The sequence below is a fragment of the Panthera tigris genome, chromosome C1 (assembly GCF_018350195.1).
Source record: "Panthera tigris isolate Pti1 chromosome C1, P.tigris_Pti1_mat1.1, whole genome shotgun sequence".
Taxonomy (NCBI): Eukaryota; Metazoa; Chordata; class Mammalia; order Carnivora; family Felidae; genus Panthera; species Panthera tigris.
Genome location: NC_056667.1, coordinates 103690712 through 103708987, shown reverse-complemented (window position 1 = coordinate 103708987; position 18276 = coordinate 103690712). Strand labels below are relative to the sequence as shown.

The following is an 18276-nucleotide window of genomic DNA, read 5'->3' as shown; positions in this document are numbered from 1 at the left end:
TATTGAAGAGACTGTTTTTTTCCCTTGTATATTCTTGCCTTCTTTGTTGTAGATTACTTGACCATAAGTAAAGCATAAGTTTATTTCTAGACTCTCTATCCTGTTATATTGCTCTATGTGTCTATTTTTATTCCAGTACCATACTATTTTGGTTACTATAGCTTTGTAGTATATCTTGAAATCTGGGATTGCAATACCTCCAATTTTATTCTTTTTCAAAATTGCTTTGGGTATTTGGGGTCTTTTGGGTTCCATACAAATTTTAGGATTATTTATTCTAGTTCTGTGAAAAATGTTGTTGGTGTTTTGATAAGGATTACATTAAATCTGTAGATTGCTCTGAGTACTAGAGACATTTTAACAATATTTGTTCTTCCAGTCCATGAGCATGGAATTTTTTCCCATTTATTTGTGCCATCTTCAACTTCTTCCATCAACATTTTATAGTTTTTGGAGTACAGGTCTTTTACCTCCTTGGTTAAATTTATTCCTAGGTATTTTTATTCTTTTTGGTGCAACTGTAAATGGAATTTTTTTTCTTCCAAGATTTTATTTAAATTCAAGTTACTTAACATATAGCGTAGTATGGGTTTCAGGAGTAGCATCTAGTGATTCATCACTTACACATCACATCCAGTGCTCATCCCAACAAGTGCCCTCCTTAATGCCTGTCACCCAATTAGCCCATCCCATCACCCATCGCCCCTCCAGCAACCCTCCATTTGTTCTCTATAGTGAAGAGTCTCTTTGGGTTTGCCTCCCTCTCTGTTTTTATCTTATTTTATTTTTCCTTCCCTTCCCCTATGTTCATCCTGTTTTGTTTCTTAAATGCCACATATGAGTGAAGTCATATGTGGAATTATGGCTGATTGACTTATTTCGCTTAGCATACACTCTAGTTTCATCCACATCATTGCAAATGTCAAGATTTCATTCTTTTTGATGACTGAATGTGTGTGTGTGTGTGTGTGTGTGTGTGTGTGTATATACATATATATATATATATATATATATATATATACCACATCTTCTTTCTACATTCATCAGTTGATGGAAATTTGGGCTCTTTCCATAATTTGGCTATTGTTGATAGTGCTGCTATAAACACTGGAGTACATGTGCCCCTTAGAATCAGTATTTTTGTTTCCTTTGGATAAATACCTAGTAGTGCAGTTGCTGGGTCATAGGGTAGCTCTATCTTTAACTTTCTGAGGAAGCTTCCACACTATTTTCCAGTGTCGTTGCCCAAGTTGTATTCCCACCAACAGTGTAAGAGGAATTGTTTTCTTAATTTCTCTTTCTGCTGCTTCACTATTAGTGTATAGAAATGCAACAGATTGCTGTATATTAATTTTGTATCCTATAACTTTACTGAATTCATTTATGAATTCTGATGGTTTTTTGGTGGAATCTTTAGGGATTTCTATATATAGTATCATGTAGTCTGCAAATAGTGAAAATTTTACTCCTTCCTGACCAATTTGGATGGCTTTTATGTCTTTTTCTTGTCTGATTGCTGTGGCTATGACTTCCAGGACTGTGTCGAGTAAAAGCGGTAATAGGGGCGCCTGGGTGGCTCAGTCGATTGAACATCTGACTCTTGATTTCAGCTCAGGTCGTGATCCCAGGGTCATAGGATCAAGCCCCACATTGGGCTGCATGCTGAGTGTGGGGCCTGCTTAAGATTCTCTCTCTTTCTCTCTCTCTCTCTCTCTCTCTCTCTCCCTCTCTCAAAAAAAAAAAAAAAAAAGGTGATAAGATTGGACATCCTTGTCTTGTTCCTGATCTTAGAGGAAAAGCTCTCAGTTTTCACCAATGAGTATAATATTAGCTGTGAGTTTTTCACATATTCCCCCAGATATTTTTAATAAGTACACCAATGACTATGATGCTGGGATTGGGAGCTTTCTCTACTGACGTTAATTTGAACATCCAGAAACTCTCCTGGTTAATGCTTCCTTCTATTTTATTTTTATTTAATTAAATTTATTTATTTGTTTATTTTTTTTTATTTATTTATATTTCCTTCTCTATTCTTTCTCTATTCCTTCCTGCTCTATGTAAGCAGAATAAGCTCAAAGAGGATAGTGAAGGGGCACCTGGGTGGCTCAGTCGGTTTAGTATCCGACTTCAGCTCAGGTCATGGTCTCAGCTCAGCTTAGGTTCATGAGTTTGAGCCCTGCGTTGGACTCTGTGCAGACAGCTCAGAGCCTGGAGCCTGCCTCAGATTCTGTGTGTCTCTCTCTCTTCCCTTCCCCTGCTCACACTCTGTTTCTCTCTCTCTTTCTCTCTCAAAAATAATAAAACCATTTTTTGGGGGGCGCCTGGGTGGCGCAGTCGGTTAAGCGTCCGACTTCAGCCAGGTCACGATCTCGCGGTCTGTGAGTTTGAGCCCCGCGTCAGGCTCTGGGCTGATGGCTCGGAGCCTGGAGCCTGTTTCCGATTCTGTGTCTCCCTCTCTCTCTGCCCCTCCCCCGTTCATGCTCTGTCTCTCTCTGTCCCAAAAATAAATAAAAAACGTTGAAAAAAAATTTAAAAAAAAATAAATAAAATAATAATAAAACCATTTTTAAAAAAGAGGATAGTGAAATCATCCACTAAAGTGTTGCATCCACACGACTCCTGAAACAGAATGCTACGGGCACCAGTGACAGTCACAAAAAAGTCTATTACAACGAGAGGCAAGGCCGACTGATTGGGACCAACACTCTTGATAAGAGTGTGGCTCCGAACAGCCGGGGTACAGAGTTTTTAAAGCCGATCACATCGTTTTATCTGGGAACAGAACAGAGAAACAGTTCCCAGATGAGTTAGAAACAGTTGCCAGATGAGTCAGAAACAGTTATTGAATGAGGTGATTATTTTAGACTTTCTGCCGCTAAGTTGTAACCAGTGGATCTCCTTGACCTTGTCTCTGATGCTCTTTTTTTGAGCTTTTGTTTCCTTCATTGGTAAAGCCTGATTCGCAAGAGTATGAAGTATGATTTACAAAAGTAAAAGCAAGGCTGTTATCTTTTGGCCTTCAGTGTCAGAACAAAGTTATTATTTTTCAAGCTAAGCATTAGCCTTACACTACAATTTAACCCTTACAAAAGCATATGCGGTATGTGATGAAGCTGGTATTCACATCTTAGACTGCTTTTCCCAAGGCTGTGCTTTTATTTCTTCAGCACAGACCCAGGATGGGATTTGTGGACAATATCCGTAAGAGTTAGTTATTCCTGGTAACTGTTACTTATACATTCAACAACTATTTACAACAATGTTTTATCTGGCAGTTTCTTGTGGAGGCACTGGGGAGATTGGATGAACAAGGCAGACAGCGTGCCTGCTCTCAGGAAGATGGTTTCCTGGCACAGGAGCCCAGTATTTTATAGATAACCACACCAATACATTTTAATTATGACTGTGGTAAGTTTTACTTAATACTTGTGTTCCTTCATCCCATTGTGTCAGCCACAACTGAAAATTGACTGAGTATAAATAGGACTATAGAAGTGTGATTTTAAAAATGCCCCAGGAGGGGCCCCTGGGTGGCTCAGTTGGTTAAGTGTCCAACTTTGGCTCAGGTCATGATCTTGCGGTATGTGAGTTCGAGCCCTGTGTCAGGCTCTGTGCTGACAGCTCGGAGCCTGGAGCCTGCTCTGGATTCTGTCTCCCTTTCCACCCCTTCCCCATTCACACTGTGTCTCTGTCTCAAAAATAAACATTTTAAAAAATGTCCCAGGAAAGGCTCTTTGTTTTAACAGTGGAAATACCTATGTTTGTTCCAAGGTCCCCTGAAATTTAGATGTGGGTCCCTGGGGGGTTGTTATATCGTTTGGACAGAGAAGCTTGAGGCCAAGGTTTGTGTGGTGATTCTGATGCCATTTAGTGGTGGGGGAGTTTGGGAAGATCTCTTAGTCTCCGGGCCTGTTTCCTCGTCAGTAAAATAAGGTTATTGATCTAGCTCTTCGAGGTCTTCTCCCACTCAGTTTTCTCTGAGTCCGTGGGGAACTGTAATGTGTATTAAACGTGCCCTGGGAACTGCTGCTGGGACCTGACCTGGGCCCTATGGTGTGTGTTTCCTCTAATAGCCTGAGCTGAGCCAATGCCCTGAGAGTCCAGAGCTGAGAGAGAAAATGGAAGAAAGTCAGCAAATTTGGAGGATGAAAATTATCTGAAGAAAGCCAAGATAATGGCAGAGCATGTGGTAGCCAACATGACAAGAATAAAGATGGTCTTCAGGCTGGGTTCAAAAAAAATCAGGGAACCCTAAGGAATGCCTGTAGCATCATCGGACTCCTCAAAGAGCATCCTAAGTGAAGCAGTGAGAACTAGGAGAGTAACTTACCCAAAGTGAACTTGTTGTAAAGGAAAAACATCCTTGGTGTGTCTCCTCTAGCCTCAGTATTACAACACTAATCTATTTCTGACACCAGATATGTGAGTTTTCCACACGTCAGTAATTCTGCAACACCAGTTGGGTGTCTTACAATTTAACTCAATTTGGACACTGACTAATGGAGTTAGTGTCCGATCCCACAAGAGTTCAGTCCCTTCAGATTGTCTCTTTCCCATTTCAGATACCAATCACCAGTCCAGGTTATTAACCACGCCTCTGACCCACCAGCTATAACCCAGAGGTTCCCAGAATCCCTTCCTTGGGTTAAGTTAGTTTGCTAGAGTGTCTCACAGAACTTAGGAAAACAGTTTACTTACTAGGTTACTTGTTTATTATTTCAAAATATAACTCAGGAACAACCAGATGGAAGAGATGCATGGGGCAAGGTATATGAAAAGGGGCGCAGAGCTTCCACACGCTCTCTGGGGTTGCCAATCTCCTAACACCTCCCTGTGTTCACCAGCCTGGAAGCTCTTAGAGCCCTATGGTTCTGGGATTTTTGATGGAGGCTTCATTATGTAGGCATGATTGAGTAAATTATGGGTTATTGGTGATTGAGGCAATTTCCAGGCCCTCTCCCCTCCCTAAGGGTAGGAGGGTAGGACTGAAAGTTCCAACCTTCTAATCACAGTTCCACTGGCAACCAGTCCTCATCCTTAGGGGCTTTCCAAAAGTCCCTCCATTAACATAAATTCAGGTGTGGTTGAAAGAGGTTTGTTGTGAATAACAAAAAACACCTTGGAAAACTTAGAAGTATTGGGCTAATTCTTCAAAAAACACAAGCTAGCAAAACTGAACCAAGATGAAATAGACAATCTGAAAATCCTATAAAGATTGAAGAATTGAATTTGTTTGTTTTCTTTTTTTAAGTAGGTTCCACACCCAGCACAGAGCCCAACATGAGGCTTGAACTCATGACATGATGCTGAGATCAAGGCCAGAGCCAAAATCAAGAGATGCTTGACCAAATGAGCCACCCAGGCATCCCTGAAGAATTGAATTTGTAATTAAATAACTCGCCATAAACAAATCTCCCAGCCCAGATGGTTTCACCAGAAAAGTCTATGAAACATTTAAAGAAGAAGTAACATGAATTTTGATGAGGGGGCGTGAAGCAAACTGAGGACAAAGCAGAAGCTAACACCCCCCACGCACACTCCCCCCCGCCCCCACACTAGGTGGGACAGGTATAATATTCCTTGGACTCTCCTGGCTATCCAAAAACAGGAAATGACAAAAAACTGATAAGAGTCTCCACCTGTTTACCAGAAAGAGGCAATCCCATCAATAGCCTAAAGTCCAGGAACTCCCTACAGTCTTAATGTTAATGCTTTGCTAGAGGGAAAAACAACCTTAGCTTGACAACAGCAAGGCCTCCAATAAGTCTTTAGCATGTGAAAGTATCTCTTGAAACCCCCTCTTGACTTCATCTCCCCACACTCCATAAAAGGGTCACCCCCATACTTATAGTGCAGCTCTGCCTGCCCAAGGGTGCTGTCCCCATGCTTTAATAAAGCACCTTTTTGCACCAAAGGTGTCTTCAAGAATTATTTCTTGGCCATCAGCTCTGAATCCCACGAACCCCCCATCACCCCAAAACTTCATCAATTTTACACAATCTAATCTGAAATATACAAGAGGAAGGAACACTTTCCAACTCATTTTATGAGTCTACCATTACCCTGATACGTAAACCAGGCAAAGATAGTACAAAAGAATACTATAAACCAATAGCCCTCATGAACTTAAATGCAAAAATTATCAGCAAAATATTAGCAGATTGAATCCAGCAATGTATAAAAAAAAGTATACACCATGACAAAGTGGGATTTATTCTAAGTGTGCAAGGTTGGCTTAACACTAAAAAATTAATTGGTATAGTTTATGGTGTCTGTCTTTCAATCGGCTGGGGGCCCCCAAGTGTGGGGTGACCATCAGGTAGTGTGGTAGAGCCCCTCCCTAAGGAATGTGGTGGAGACCTTCTCAGAACAAAGGAAGGCAACACGCAACTTGGCCCAATGAACTCCTATACACATATACATAACTCTAACAGACTCTGCAACTTCGACTGTGTCCAATCAGACTCTATGTGTCACCATATACAGAAGACAAGTCGAAATTGCATAAAAGCCCACTGCACTTGAGGCTCTGCTTTTTTGGGGTCTTAGCCCACTGAGCCTGTGGCGGCATGAATAAAACTGCTTCCTGGAAAGAAGAGCCTCCACGTCCCATCTCTGTGTGAAAATCCTGCTACAGTGGAAGCTGGTGGCTTGAGCGGTGAAAAGATTCACCCAAGGCAGAGCGAAGGAGAGAAGAATACACCACAAGGGGGCTACAGACAGGTCAGCAGAGCAGAGTGTCTGCAATGAGGCGGTGGGTGGGGGCTATTTTTAAATGTGGAAGGTGAGGAGTATGGGTAGGTAAGGCATTTCCCCTTTTTTTTTTTGAACTGTGCCTGGTTGTAAGTAGCCCATTGGTTAGTCAGGGCCTATGGATATGTTGAGATGGGTTGCCTGGTGGTGGGCCTGTCTGTATTCAGCCAGAGAGTCACTGAGGGCTCTTTCTACATTCCATTGCTCACGCACACCTGTTGTCTAAAAGCGGCCTCTACATATTTCACTATATCAACAGGCTAAAGAAGACACAACATACTATTACACCAACTGACGCAGAAAGAGTATGCAACAGAATCCAATACCCATTCATGAATAAAACTCTCAGATAAATAGGACAAGAGAGGCAGTTCCTCAATTTAATAAAAACCATTTACAAAAAACCTACAGCTAACATTATACTTGGTGGTGAAAGACTGAATGCTTTCCCCCAAAGATTAGGAACAAGAAAATGATGTCTGTTCTCATGACTTTAATCAATATCATACTGCAAGTTCTGGCCACTGCAGTAAGGCAAGAATAAAGAAATAAAAGGCATACAGATTAGTAAGGAAGAAATAAAACCAACCTTATTTGCATATGACATTACTGTCTATGTAGACAATTCCAAGGAAAAAAAGAAATCCAGAACTAATAAATGAGTTCAGCAAGATTGCAGGATACAAGATCAACATACAAAAATCAACTGAATTTCTATACACTAACAATGAGTACTTGGGAATTATTTAATTGAATTTAATTGAAGTTTAAAAACAATATAATTTACAATTGCTCCAAAGAAAATGAATTACTAAGGTATAAATCTAACAAAGCAAATAAAGGATTTGTGTGCTTAAAATGACAAGATACTGATCAAAGAAATAAAAAAGACCTAAATAAATGGAGAGGTATACTCTGTCCATGTTTGGACATCTCAAGATATTAAAGATGTCAACTCCCCCCAAACTGACCTATAGGTTTAGTGCAATTCCTATCAAAATCCCAGCAAATTTTTTTGGAGACATAGATAAGCTTGTTATAAAACTTATAAGGAAGTAACAGACTCTCAAACAGCTAATATAATCTTGAAAAAGAAGAATAAAGTGAGAGGAATCACTCCTGAAATTAAGGGTTATTATATATAGTAAGCAATACAGTGTGGTGTTGGTGAAAGCATAGATATATCAATGGAACAGAATAGAGAACCCACAAAATAGACCCACACGCGTATGTTCAACAGATTTTTTATAAAGGTGCAAAAGCAATCCCGTGGAGGAAGGATAGTCTTTTTCAACAAATGATACTGGAGCAATTGGACATTGATAGGCAAAAAAAAAAAAAAAAAAAATGAGCCCCAACTTAAAACTGTTCAGGATTTAGGACTAGGCAAAGAGTTATTACTCTTGGCACCAAAAGCATGATCCATTAAAGGAAAGATTGATAGATTGGACCACATCAAAATTAAAAACTGTTGCTCTACAAGACTTTGTTAAGAGAATGAAAAGACAAGGAGAAAATATTTGCAAACCATATATCCATGAAAGACTAGTATCTAGAATATAAAAAGAATTTTGGGGCGCCTGGATGGCTCAGTCAGTTAAGCATCCGACTTCAGCTCAGGTGGTCATGATCTCACAGATCATGAGTTTGAGCCCCACATCAGCCTCTGTGCTGACAGCTCAGAGCCTGGAGCCTGCTTCTGATTCTGTGTCTCTCTCTCTGCCCCTCCCCCGCTCATGCTCTGTCTCTTGGGTCTCAGAAATAAATAAACATAAAAAAAAAAAACAAAAAACCTCAACAGTAAAGTAACAACCCAATTAGAAAATTAACAAAGATATAAACTGATATTTCCCCTGAAAGGATATAAAAACTGCAAATAAGCATGTGACAAGCCATTACATCACTAGCCATTAGGCAAATGCAAATTAAAACCGCAATGAGATATCATTCCACGTATCTGAAATGGCTAAAGTTAAAAATACCAAATACTGCTATAAAGAATTTCATTATATGCTCCTATAAAATTGTTAAATGCTGCTTAAATATGTAGTTAGCTACTCTGTGCTTCCTAGTAAAGGTAAATCTCATGACAGTCAGATGTTCAAACTCTAAACTTGCCTCATTCTGATTTGCACTGATCAACCATAATGATAATGATAATGATAATCCTTAATGATAATGATAATCAACCATAGTGATAATCCTTATATAATTTTTTGGCAATAAAACATAACCAATAATGCTACCGTAAAGTAATATTTATTATGGCACAGTTTTCAAATATTCTCTTATAAACTCATCTTTTACTATTAGAGCATTCTACTCAGATGACTCTGGCAAGATCATGCTATATGGCTAAAGGTCTGAGAGTGTTAATTTTTAGCTGTATAAATAGCATCTTTCCTCGAGTGAACCTATCTTTCCTTCATTCAAAGGGCTCTATGATTGTGAATTTGTTAAGGATTTGTGGCTATTGTGATTCAAGTCAGACCTGTGTTCACTAGACCTAAAATATTTCTGTTTATATAGATCAAGTAAAATTCTAATAGGTTACCCATCTATTTCAGATCTGGGGACACTGATGAGTTCATGATAAAGAGTGGTAAGCCATTCTGACTAGTGCTTCAGGTCTGCTACCCGTTGTATTAGCTGTGACCACTTTTTCTTTAGAGATTTATCATTGTCATGTGACCCTCTCAACGCCATCTTTCCATTATCCCCATTAATTTCAGGAATCACAGTTCAATGGCAGCAGCTCCCACTGTCCTTCAAGAAATAGCCACTACAGAGTCCTTTGAAGATGCAGAGACAACCCTCTTGAATATATTTCTCACAACCTTGTTGAAAATAGTGTTCTTCTCGACCTTTCCAGAGAATATAGATAGGGGTGAGTGAGCTTGTCTTATATGATAAATCCTCTCTAGTATCCTGATCTCCCTAAGCTTTTGGATACTTTCCTCTGTAATATACCAAAGAAGTTCTGGCGTTTAAACTTCATTTACAATAGGCCACTTTTGGTGCAAGTTTTCGGTCAACCAAGCAAGTGAACAGTGAAAGCCTCTTGAGTAAATGCTTTGCTACTGCATGCCATGAACTGACAGTATTTCCTGACATCAGGGTCCTTAATACCTTCAAATCTAAACAGGTCTAAGACCCCATAGCAGATAATCCAGAACACATTCTCAGAAACCATACCTAAGCTCATATTCTTCCAGGACCACTTCACTTATTGTAACTCAGTTCTAACCGAGGATGTCACTACAACAATGTTAACACAATAGAACAATGGCACCTCACAAAGAAATAAGACTGGGAACTTCAGCAAATTGCATCTCTGCTACCATGTGACTTTCTCACACCTACACACATACACACACGCACATACACACACACACCTTACTCCCTCCTGACCATTTGTTGGGTCAGGCATTTACACTGATAAGTTATTCAACAAAATAAGACAAGATTTGAACCACCTGGTAGGCCTCAGTGTCCTGTCTTACTTGCCTCACCATCCTTCTACTTTCCTCTCATCAGATTCTCGGTTATTCCTGCCCCTGGAGTATGTCCTTCAAGCTTGTGGCCCTTAAGCTGAGAATTGGGATATTGTTTACATTTATTCCCTGGCTAGAAATCAACTCAAAGGATGGCATTCATTGTCAATCCCAGGGCTTTTTTGTAGAAAAAAATGCTTAGAAAAGTAATGCTTGAATATTTGCTTTTCCTCCAAAGAAAAAACCTGAAGTGATACTGCTGATGTCTGTGAAGTTAACTGTGAAGTTAGCTGTGGGAAGCATGCTAAAAAACTGAAGCTCTTGAGTTCACCATGGGGCTAAGGAGAAACAGCAGTAAAAAATGGTTGGAAGGAAGCTTCTGCGCCCACAAGACACCTCACTTCAAGCAAGGGGAAGTAAAATTTAACTGGGTTCTGGTGTCTTCTCAGTTTGCAGATGGGATTTGCAGAATCTTTCATTCTGAGGGAGGTAAGGAACAAGTTAGGGGAGGACAGTTGGCCTGCCAGGCTAGCCCTGAAATCACTTAACAGGGATTCTCACAGGCCCCCAAATGTGTTCCATGATAGGACTTCCCTAGTCACGTCTCCAAGGTCCAAAGCCTCCCCAGACTTACAGAGTTAGAGGACCCTGGACGGGCATAGGATGAAAGAAACACCAACAGCTAGTTGTAGCAAGAAACACCAACCATAGCTAGTTCTATGTTCCAGAGTATGGCACAAAGACTTCAGGGTCACCTGTCCCTTGGACTATAAACTCAGTGCTTGGTGGCATAAACCCACTTAGAATCAAAGGCTTCCTTTTGAGTTTTTTCAGGTAGATTCCTTACACTGTTGGATTTTGCTATCATTTGATCAGTGATCTCATTCTCGTTGCTTTTATCATTTAAATTAGATAACAAAAAGCTCTAATGAGTGGAGTATTGGTGGACTTAACTGAAATATTTTCATGTGGAGCTCTAGAAATAAAGATAGAATTTGTCTGCAAATTTGTTTTCTTGGATTGCCAGAATTTGGCTCTTTGTAACTGTGTATGCTTTCTTAGAAGGCAGGCTTGGTATGCTCAAACCCGGTTTTCAACTCTTCTTGCCGCCTTCAGCCAGCTTGAATCTATTTCCAGGGTTCTTTGGAGTCCAAGGATGCAAATGAGGTCTCTTATATTTCTTGCATTTTCAAGCAAGGCCCTTCAGAAAAGAATAAAGTTTTTCAAAGAAAATAGTTTTTACTCAGTTTCTGAAAGGATATTTTTTTTCCATTCAAATATAACTAACAGTGTTATTATTAGTTTCATTTTTCACATGTAAGGCAACTTCTCCACTGTAATGGCTCCTAACCCCTTCCTGAATACAGAGCTTTCTGCTGTGTCAAATTTAGGGCATGTGATATGCAAAATTCAAATGCATTATATACCAGGAGCAAAGTCTTCAGAAAGAACTGAGACAGCTTCAAATGAGAGCTCAGCTCTCCAGAGGCCCCTGCTTCGGGGCTTTATTGCCTCTCCCCTGGAAGGGCCCAGGATTTTCGCATCCTGGATTCAGAATCCCACATCTCAGGCGGGACTCCTGATTTTGAACAAAGCACAAATTGAAAGGTTTTACCCCTTGGACCTTGGAGCTTCTGGAAGCTGCAGAAACTGGGGGACTTGCACAGCTGTGAGGCATGAGAGAGCTACTTGCAAGCCAAGAGCAGTGGGACTCCCCACCTCCCCCTTGTCTTTCCCTTTCATTCCTCTCAAGCTGCAAGGCTCCTCTCTTGCCTTTCTTTCAGAAATAGAGGGTCCTTTGCTTTCCGTCATTTTTTAAAATTCTATTTGACCAAATCTTTCAATGTTTATTTTTGAGAGAGAGAGAGAGAGAGAGAGCGAGGCAGCGTGCAAGCGGAGGAGAAGCAGAGAGAGGGAGACACAGAATCCGAAGCAGGCTCCAGGCTCTGAACTGCCAGCACAGCCTGGAGACAGCCTGGACCCGGAGACCTGCTCCTGCCCGCCCCCCACGTGGGGATGAAGATCCAGATTCGTGCATGTGGAACCATTAAAAAAAGGTCTTCCCTGACCGGGAATCGAACCCGGGCCGCGGCGGTGAAAGCGCCGAATCCTAGCCACTAGACCACCAGGGAGCTGCCAGCCGCTTCTTTTTAAGAAGCACGAGTACTCTCCGCGTTAAGCGGTGGCTATTTCCCGTCTGTTTGCTCTGGGCGACGCGCACCCCTCTCAGTAATTGTCCCCTAAGGCCGTTCCCTCTATAAAAGATGCCCCACAACAAAGACCTTACACTGTGCGGGACAGCGATTGCGCCCCGGAGCCCCGCCAGGTCCACAAGTCACCCCGTCCAGGCCGCACCCGTGGCTGCGTGTGGACACAAGGTCGCCGCGAAGAGGCGGGAGGGGAGGCCCCCGGAGTGAGACCCCGCAGTCCCCAACATCCCCCCAAAGTTTGGGACGCAGCGACAGAGGCGGCGCGGACCGAGACGGCTTTCGAGGCAGGCTCGGCAGCCCTGGACTGGACTCGGGTCCCGCCCCCCCCCACCCCTGCCCGCGGCCCCCCAGCCACACGCCACACGCCTGCTTTGTCCGAAAATCCTGCTGCTGCTTTTGTTAATTGCCGTCTCGGAGCCACACAATCGGCTTGCTGACTCGGGCAAACGACTCTCCCGACACAGGCGGGAGATCAGTTTAATGCTGGCACCTTGGCTCCCTCTCCCCTAAGTCTAGGGATCGTGGGTTTGAGCCGCCGTTGTTCTTTTTCGGGGGGAGTGGTGTTGCGGGGGGGAGTGAGGGGGCGGCTCTGTCCCTCTTCCAGGCCTGTCCTCGAGGGCAAGGGGTTAGGGCCGGGGCCCCTCAGCGTAGCTCCTCTTGCGGGGTGTGGAATCCCACGTGCCTTCCGTTTCAGCCAACAGAGAGGCTCCAAGGACCGCTCGACTGGGTTTGCGGGAACCCAGCTGATCCAAGTGTATTAGTTTGTGGTTCTCGAGCCCCGATTGCCCGTCTTGCTCCTGGAGGGGAAGGTTCAAATACTCCTTCCTCCTGTCCACGTACAACCACAGAGGGTCCGGACACGACAGAAAGACAGTGAATCCTCTCCCCTGGCTGGGGGTAGTAGGAGAAAAATAGAATTTGGAGGGAAGGAAAGGGGGGAGGGTGACCTAAAGAAATTCAATGATGGAAAGCTACTTTGAAGGCCACATCTTTTGGAAGCAGGTCCTCCGGTTGCTGGTGACGATGGTGCATCCCTAACTGCATTTTGAGCCAAAGCAGAACAAAGCAGAGCACTGTGGGCTGACGTCCAGTGAATATGCTGCCCGCACTTCCTTCGGGTTGGAGCACTTGAACTTTGAGCGAGAAGGCCACGCGGTAACCATTGCACTGAGATCAACCGCTGGAGAAAATGGCATATTCTTCGCCAAACTTTTTAAGCTGTACTTCTAAAGGAAAAAGAGAAAAGGGGAGAGGGACAAGAAAGAAAAGCAAAGAAAGAAAGAACATTAGTCTTTCCCAGCATTGGTCGGCTAGCATTTTGCTGTGAGGTGAGCTTGAAAACCCCTCCAGGCACATGCTTTCTGTGAAAACCGCCTTTACCTCTTGACCTGTCCTAGGTTAAAAATCGCACTCCTTGACCTGTTGAACGGGAAAATTATAAAAGGCAAATAAAAGAAGTGTCAGGTATTGTAAAAGGTAAAACAAAACTGTTCTTCAAAACGAATCTCAAAAGGGATGAGGAGGAAATCGAATAATCATGAAATCTGCCTGCACTGTCTCTGGCTCCTGAATAGATTTATACTTACTCTATGTGGTCTTCGAACGAATTCATTCCAGGCAGGGAATCGTGGATTGGCCTGTATTCGTGTTCGGTATTTTAAAACAGCCAAATGTCCTAAGATGTGGCCTTTGCAACGGTACTGACTAAAACACACAGGCATGATTAAAATATTGGACTAAAGGAGCCGAGTAGAATAAGCGATGGCGGCAGGAATCGGAAGGACCCCTCTGCCAGGAGGGCCGCGGGGCGGCGCAGAGCCAAAGGGCTGGCGGAGGAAGAGCGCGCACCCGACGTCTGCCCTGGGGCCCCTCGTCCTGGAGGCGGACACCCTGCGTTCTGTGCGGTTCCCGAGGCCAGGCTGCTGAGGGCGCCAGGGTCCTGTCCTCGGGGGAGGCGGGGAGGCGTGGGGTCCTTTGCCGGGACCGCTCCGGGGGCGCGGGCTCCTCGCCCGCAGGGACGCGGCTGGTTTCAGGGCCTTGGGCAGTTCAAGCGAAGTCGGCGGGCCCGACGGGTGTGGCCGAAATGCCGTTTTTGGGGGTTAGAGCCGGAGACCCAGCCGCCTGCCTCGTTTCCGTAGTGTAGTGGTTATCACGTTCGCCTCACACGCGAAAGGTCCCCGGTTCGAAACCGGGCGGAAACAACTTCCTTTTACGACCCCCTCCTCCACGCCCCCCCCCCCACCCCCATATCTATTGTCCTTTAAAACGCAAAAAGAGCGATGGCTTGAGTCAAGGCGGCCTCGGCGGGCGCTGTTGCGTTTCCATTTAGAAAACTAACACACAAAAAAACAACACAAGCAAGGCCGGAGTCCCACCGCCACCTGAAAGCCTTCTCAGCACTCGACTACCAGGCCTGGTCGCTGTGTGTCTGCTCCCAGTCACCTTGGAGAGCAGGCCACACCCTTGACTGTGCCCCAGGACAAAACTCAAAAAAATTTATAGGAATACCAAAGTAGCCAGTATCCAAGAAGGTACACTGTGACAATGTCTGCCAGGCATGCAAGAGGCAGAAAAACAAAACCCAAAGGAGGAGAATGAGCAATTGAAACTGAACGAGAGCTAACAAGATGTTAAAACTAGCAGAGAAGACTTTAAAATAGATACTATGTGTTACATATGCCCAAAGAGTTAAGTTGGAAATGTGGAACATACACAAATGACCAGTATCAAAGTTAAAGGAGGAAACTATAACATGAGTTAATAAATTCACCAGATGGAATTAAGAGCAGATTAGACATTGTGTAAAAAAATATTAGGGAACATAAAGCCATGAACAATGGAAATATCCAAAGTGAAACGCAAAGAAAAAAAAAACCTTTTTCTTAAAGTCTTTTTTTTTTTTCCTTAACGTTTGTTTATTATTGAGAGACAGAGACAGAGCATGAGCATGGGAGGGGCAGAGAGAGGAGGAGACACAGGATCCGAAGCAGGCTCCAGGCTCAGCTGTCAGCACAGAGCCAGACGCAGGGCTGGACCTCACAAACCGCCATAGCGTGACTTAGAGCCCAAGTCGGACGCTCAACCTACTCAGGCACCCAGGCGCTCCCAAAAAGCTTTTAACTTAACATAGCATCAGTGAATAGTAGGGCAACTTTAAAAGGCCTAATATATGAGTGATTGGAATCCCTGAAAAGACTGCAGGAGAAAATTTTTTGAAGTAAAAATGTTTGAAGAAGCAATAAGAGAAAATTTTCCAATCATAATGAAAATTATTTTTTTAATTTAATTTTCTTTATGTTTTATTTCTTTTTGAGAGAGAGAGAGAAAGAGTGTGAGTGGGGGAGCGGCAGAGAGAGAGGGAGACACAGAATCCGAAGCAGGCTCCAGGCTCTGAGCTGTCAGCACAGAGCCTGATGCGGGGCTGGAACCCACGGACGCGAGATTATGACCGGAGCCCAAGTCAGAGGCTTAACTGAGCCATGTAGGCGCCCCTCAGTCATAATGAAAATTATAAGCTCACCCACCCAAGTAGCCAAATGGATACAATGAAAGAACACAAGGACTATTTAAAAACTCACACCAAGTTACATCATAACTAAATTGCTCAAATCCATGGGGGGGGTGGGGGTGGGGGGGGTTGGTACCTTTAAAGCAGCCAGAGGAAAAAAGACATGGTACTATGGAAATTCGTTAAGGGAAACCTCACTGAAATGTAGTGGGGAGGTTCAAGGCGGGGGGGGGGGGGGGGGGGGGGGCTCTCATGCCTTACCATTTGCTCTCAGTTCCAAATCCAACTGTAAAAGGTGGACCTTGCAGGAGGACACTACTTTTGCTACCCTGCAGAAAAATGAGAGGCTTTTCTCCGGGCAACAGCCCAGCCAATGAGACAGTCACAACTCAGCCAATGGGAAGCCCCTATACTTAAAACTCCTAGTTTGAGCCAAAGTAGTTTTTATTTATAATAGTCTTCCCAACTTCCCGCTTTCCTGTATAAAACAGCATACCTCTCTTTTGTTCTGTGCACTTGTCTATGGGTTTGCTTTAGCTTGCTTGTCTGGGATTGTAATTCTCTGCTATTCCTGAACAAACTGATCTTTTGCTGGTAAAACAACTGGCAATTTTGTTTTAAGGTTAAGATACATACAGAAAAAAATAAAGATGATGTCAGACTTCTCATCAGAACCAGCACAAATGATAAGACAGTTGAGGGCATTCTGGCGCGGAGTTGGGCGGCGGCGGGCACAGCTAGCGGGTCGGGCGCGGAGAGGGGGTGCAGCTCGGTTCCCCACCCCTCAAGGCGGATGTCCCCGCCAAGGAGACCCCCGAGAAGAAGAAGAAATTTTCTTTCAAGAAGGCTTTCAAATTGAGTGGTCTGTCCTTCAAGAATAATCGGAAGGAGGGTAGGGGTGATTCTTCTGCCTCCTCACCCACAGAGGAAGAGCAGGAGCAGGGGGAGATCGGTGCCTGCGGGGAGGAAGGCACAGCCCAGGAAGGGAAGGCTGTTGCCGCCCCCGAGGGCCAGGAGCCCCAGGCCAAGGGGGCAGAGGCTAGTGCTGCCTCCAAGGGAGGAGACACCAAAGAAGAGGCAGGGGCCCAGGCTGCAGGGCCATCCACTGCCTCTTGGCAGGAGAGTGGCCCTACACCCGCCAGCGAGCAGAATGAGTAGCTGGGTGGGGGCAGGTGGGTGATCTCTAAGCTGCAAAAACTGTGCTGTCCTTGTAAGGTCACTGCCTAGACCAGGTCCCCTGACTGCCTTCCTGTGCCCAGAAAGGAAGGGGCTGTTGCCCCCTCCCAGCCACATTCCCTCTCCTTTTCCCTCCTGTGGATTCTCCCATCATCCATTTGGCCTTCCTCTTAAGGCCAGTTGAAGGTGGTCCCTTGCAGTTTCCCAAGTTAGGTTAGTGATGTGAAATGCTCCTGCTCCTGGCCTTACCTGTCCTGTCCCCACCCCTGCAGAAGGCAATTGCTGGTTTTCTTCCCCAATTCTTTTCCAAGTAGAAAAGACATTTTCCCTATTCCCCAAATCCCTGAGCCGGATGTGGGGTGCCTACACCCTCAAACCCTGAGTGTCCAGCCTCCCCCTCCCCCCCCACCCCTGTTGAGTTTTTAGTCTCTTTTTCTGTGCCTAGTGGCACCTGGGCTGGGGAGGACACTGCCCCTGTCTAGGTTTTTATAAATGTCTTACTCAAATTCAAACCTCCAGCTTGTGAATCGACTGTGTCTCTTTTTTGACTTGGTAAGCAAGTATTAGGCTGGGGGGGGGGAGGTCTGTAATGTAAAACAACTTCTTGTTGTCTTTTTTCCCCCCTCCCATTGTTGTAAATAACTTTTAATGGCCAAACCCTAGATTTGTACTTTTTTTTTCTAACTGTTAAAAACATTCTCTTCCACCTGGTTTTACTGTAACATTTGGAAAAGGAATAAATGTCCCTTTAGAAAAAAAAAAAAAAGACAGTTGAGCAACATCTTTAAAGGATGGGGGAGGAATTCAACGGTGGAATTCTTTGCCTCCTCCCCCCCCCAAAGTCTTTCAAAAATGAAAGTGAATAATGACATTTACAGACATACAAATGCTGAAAGACTTCATCACCAACAGATTCACATTGCAAGAAATGTTTAAAAAGTCCTCTGGGAAGGACACTGATACTAGATGGGAATCTGTATGTACCCAAGGAGATAAAGAACAACAGAAAGGATATTTCCATGGGAAAATATAGGATTTTTTTATTATTACTTAAATCCCTAATACCAAGAGACAGATTAAACAAAGGTAATGACAATGGATTGTGAGGTTTATAACACACGCAAAGTAAAAT

The 18276-nt window shown here is 43.8% G+C and overlaps 2 non-coding genes across 2 annotated transcripts; one reads left to right on the top strand and one right to left on the bottom strand.

Moving 5' to 3' along the window:
* Positions 1-12310: 12310 nt before the first annotated feature.
* TRNAE-UUC lies at positions 12311-12382 on the bottom strand. The gene has a single exon. It is a non-coding gene; the product is annotated as a tRNA-Glu (tRNA).
* A 2206-nt stretch (positions 12383-14588) lies between these two features.
* Positions 14589-14661, top strand: TRNAV-CAC. Its single transcript has one exon. It is a non-coding gene; the product is annotated as a tRNA-Val (tRNA).
* Positions 14662-18276: the final 3615 nt, after the last annotated feature.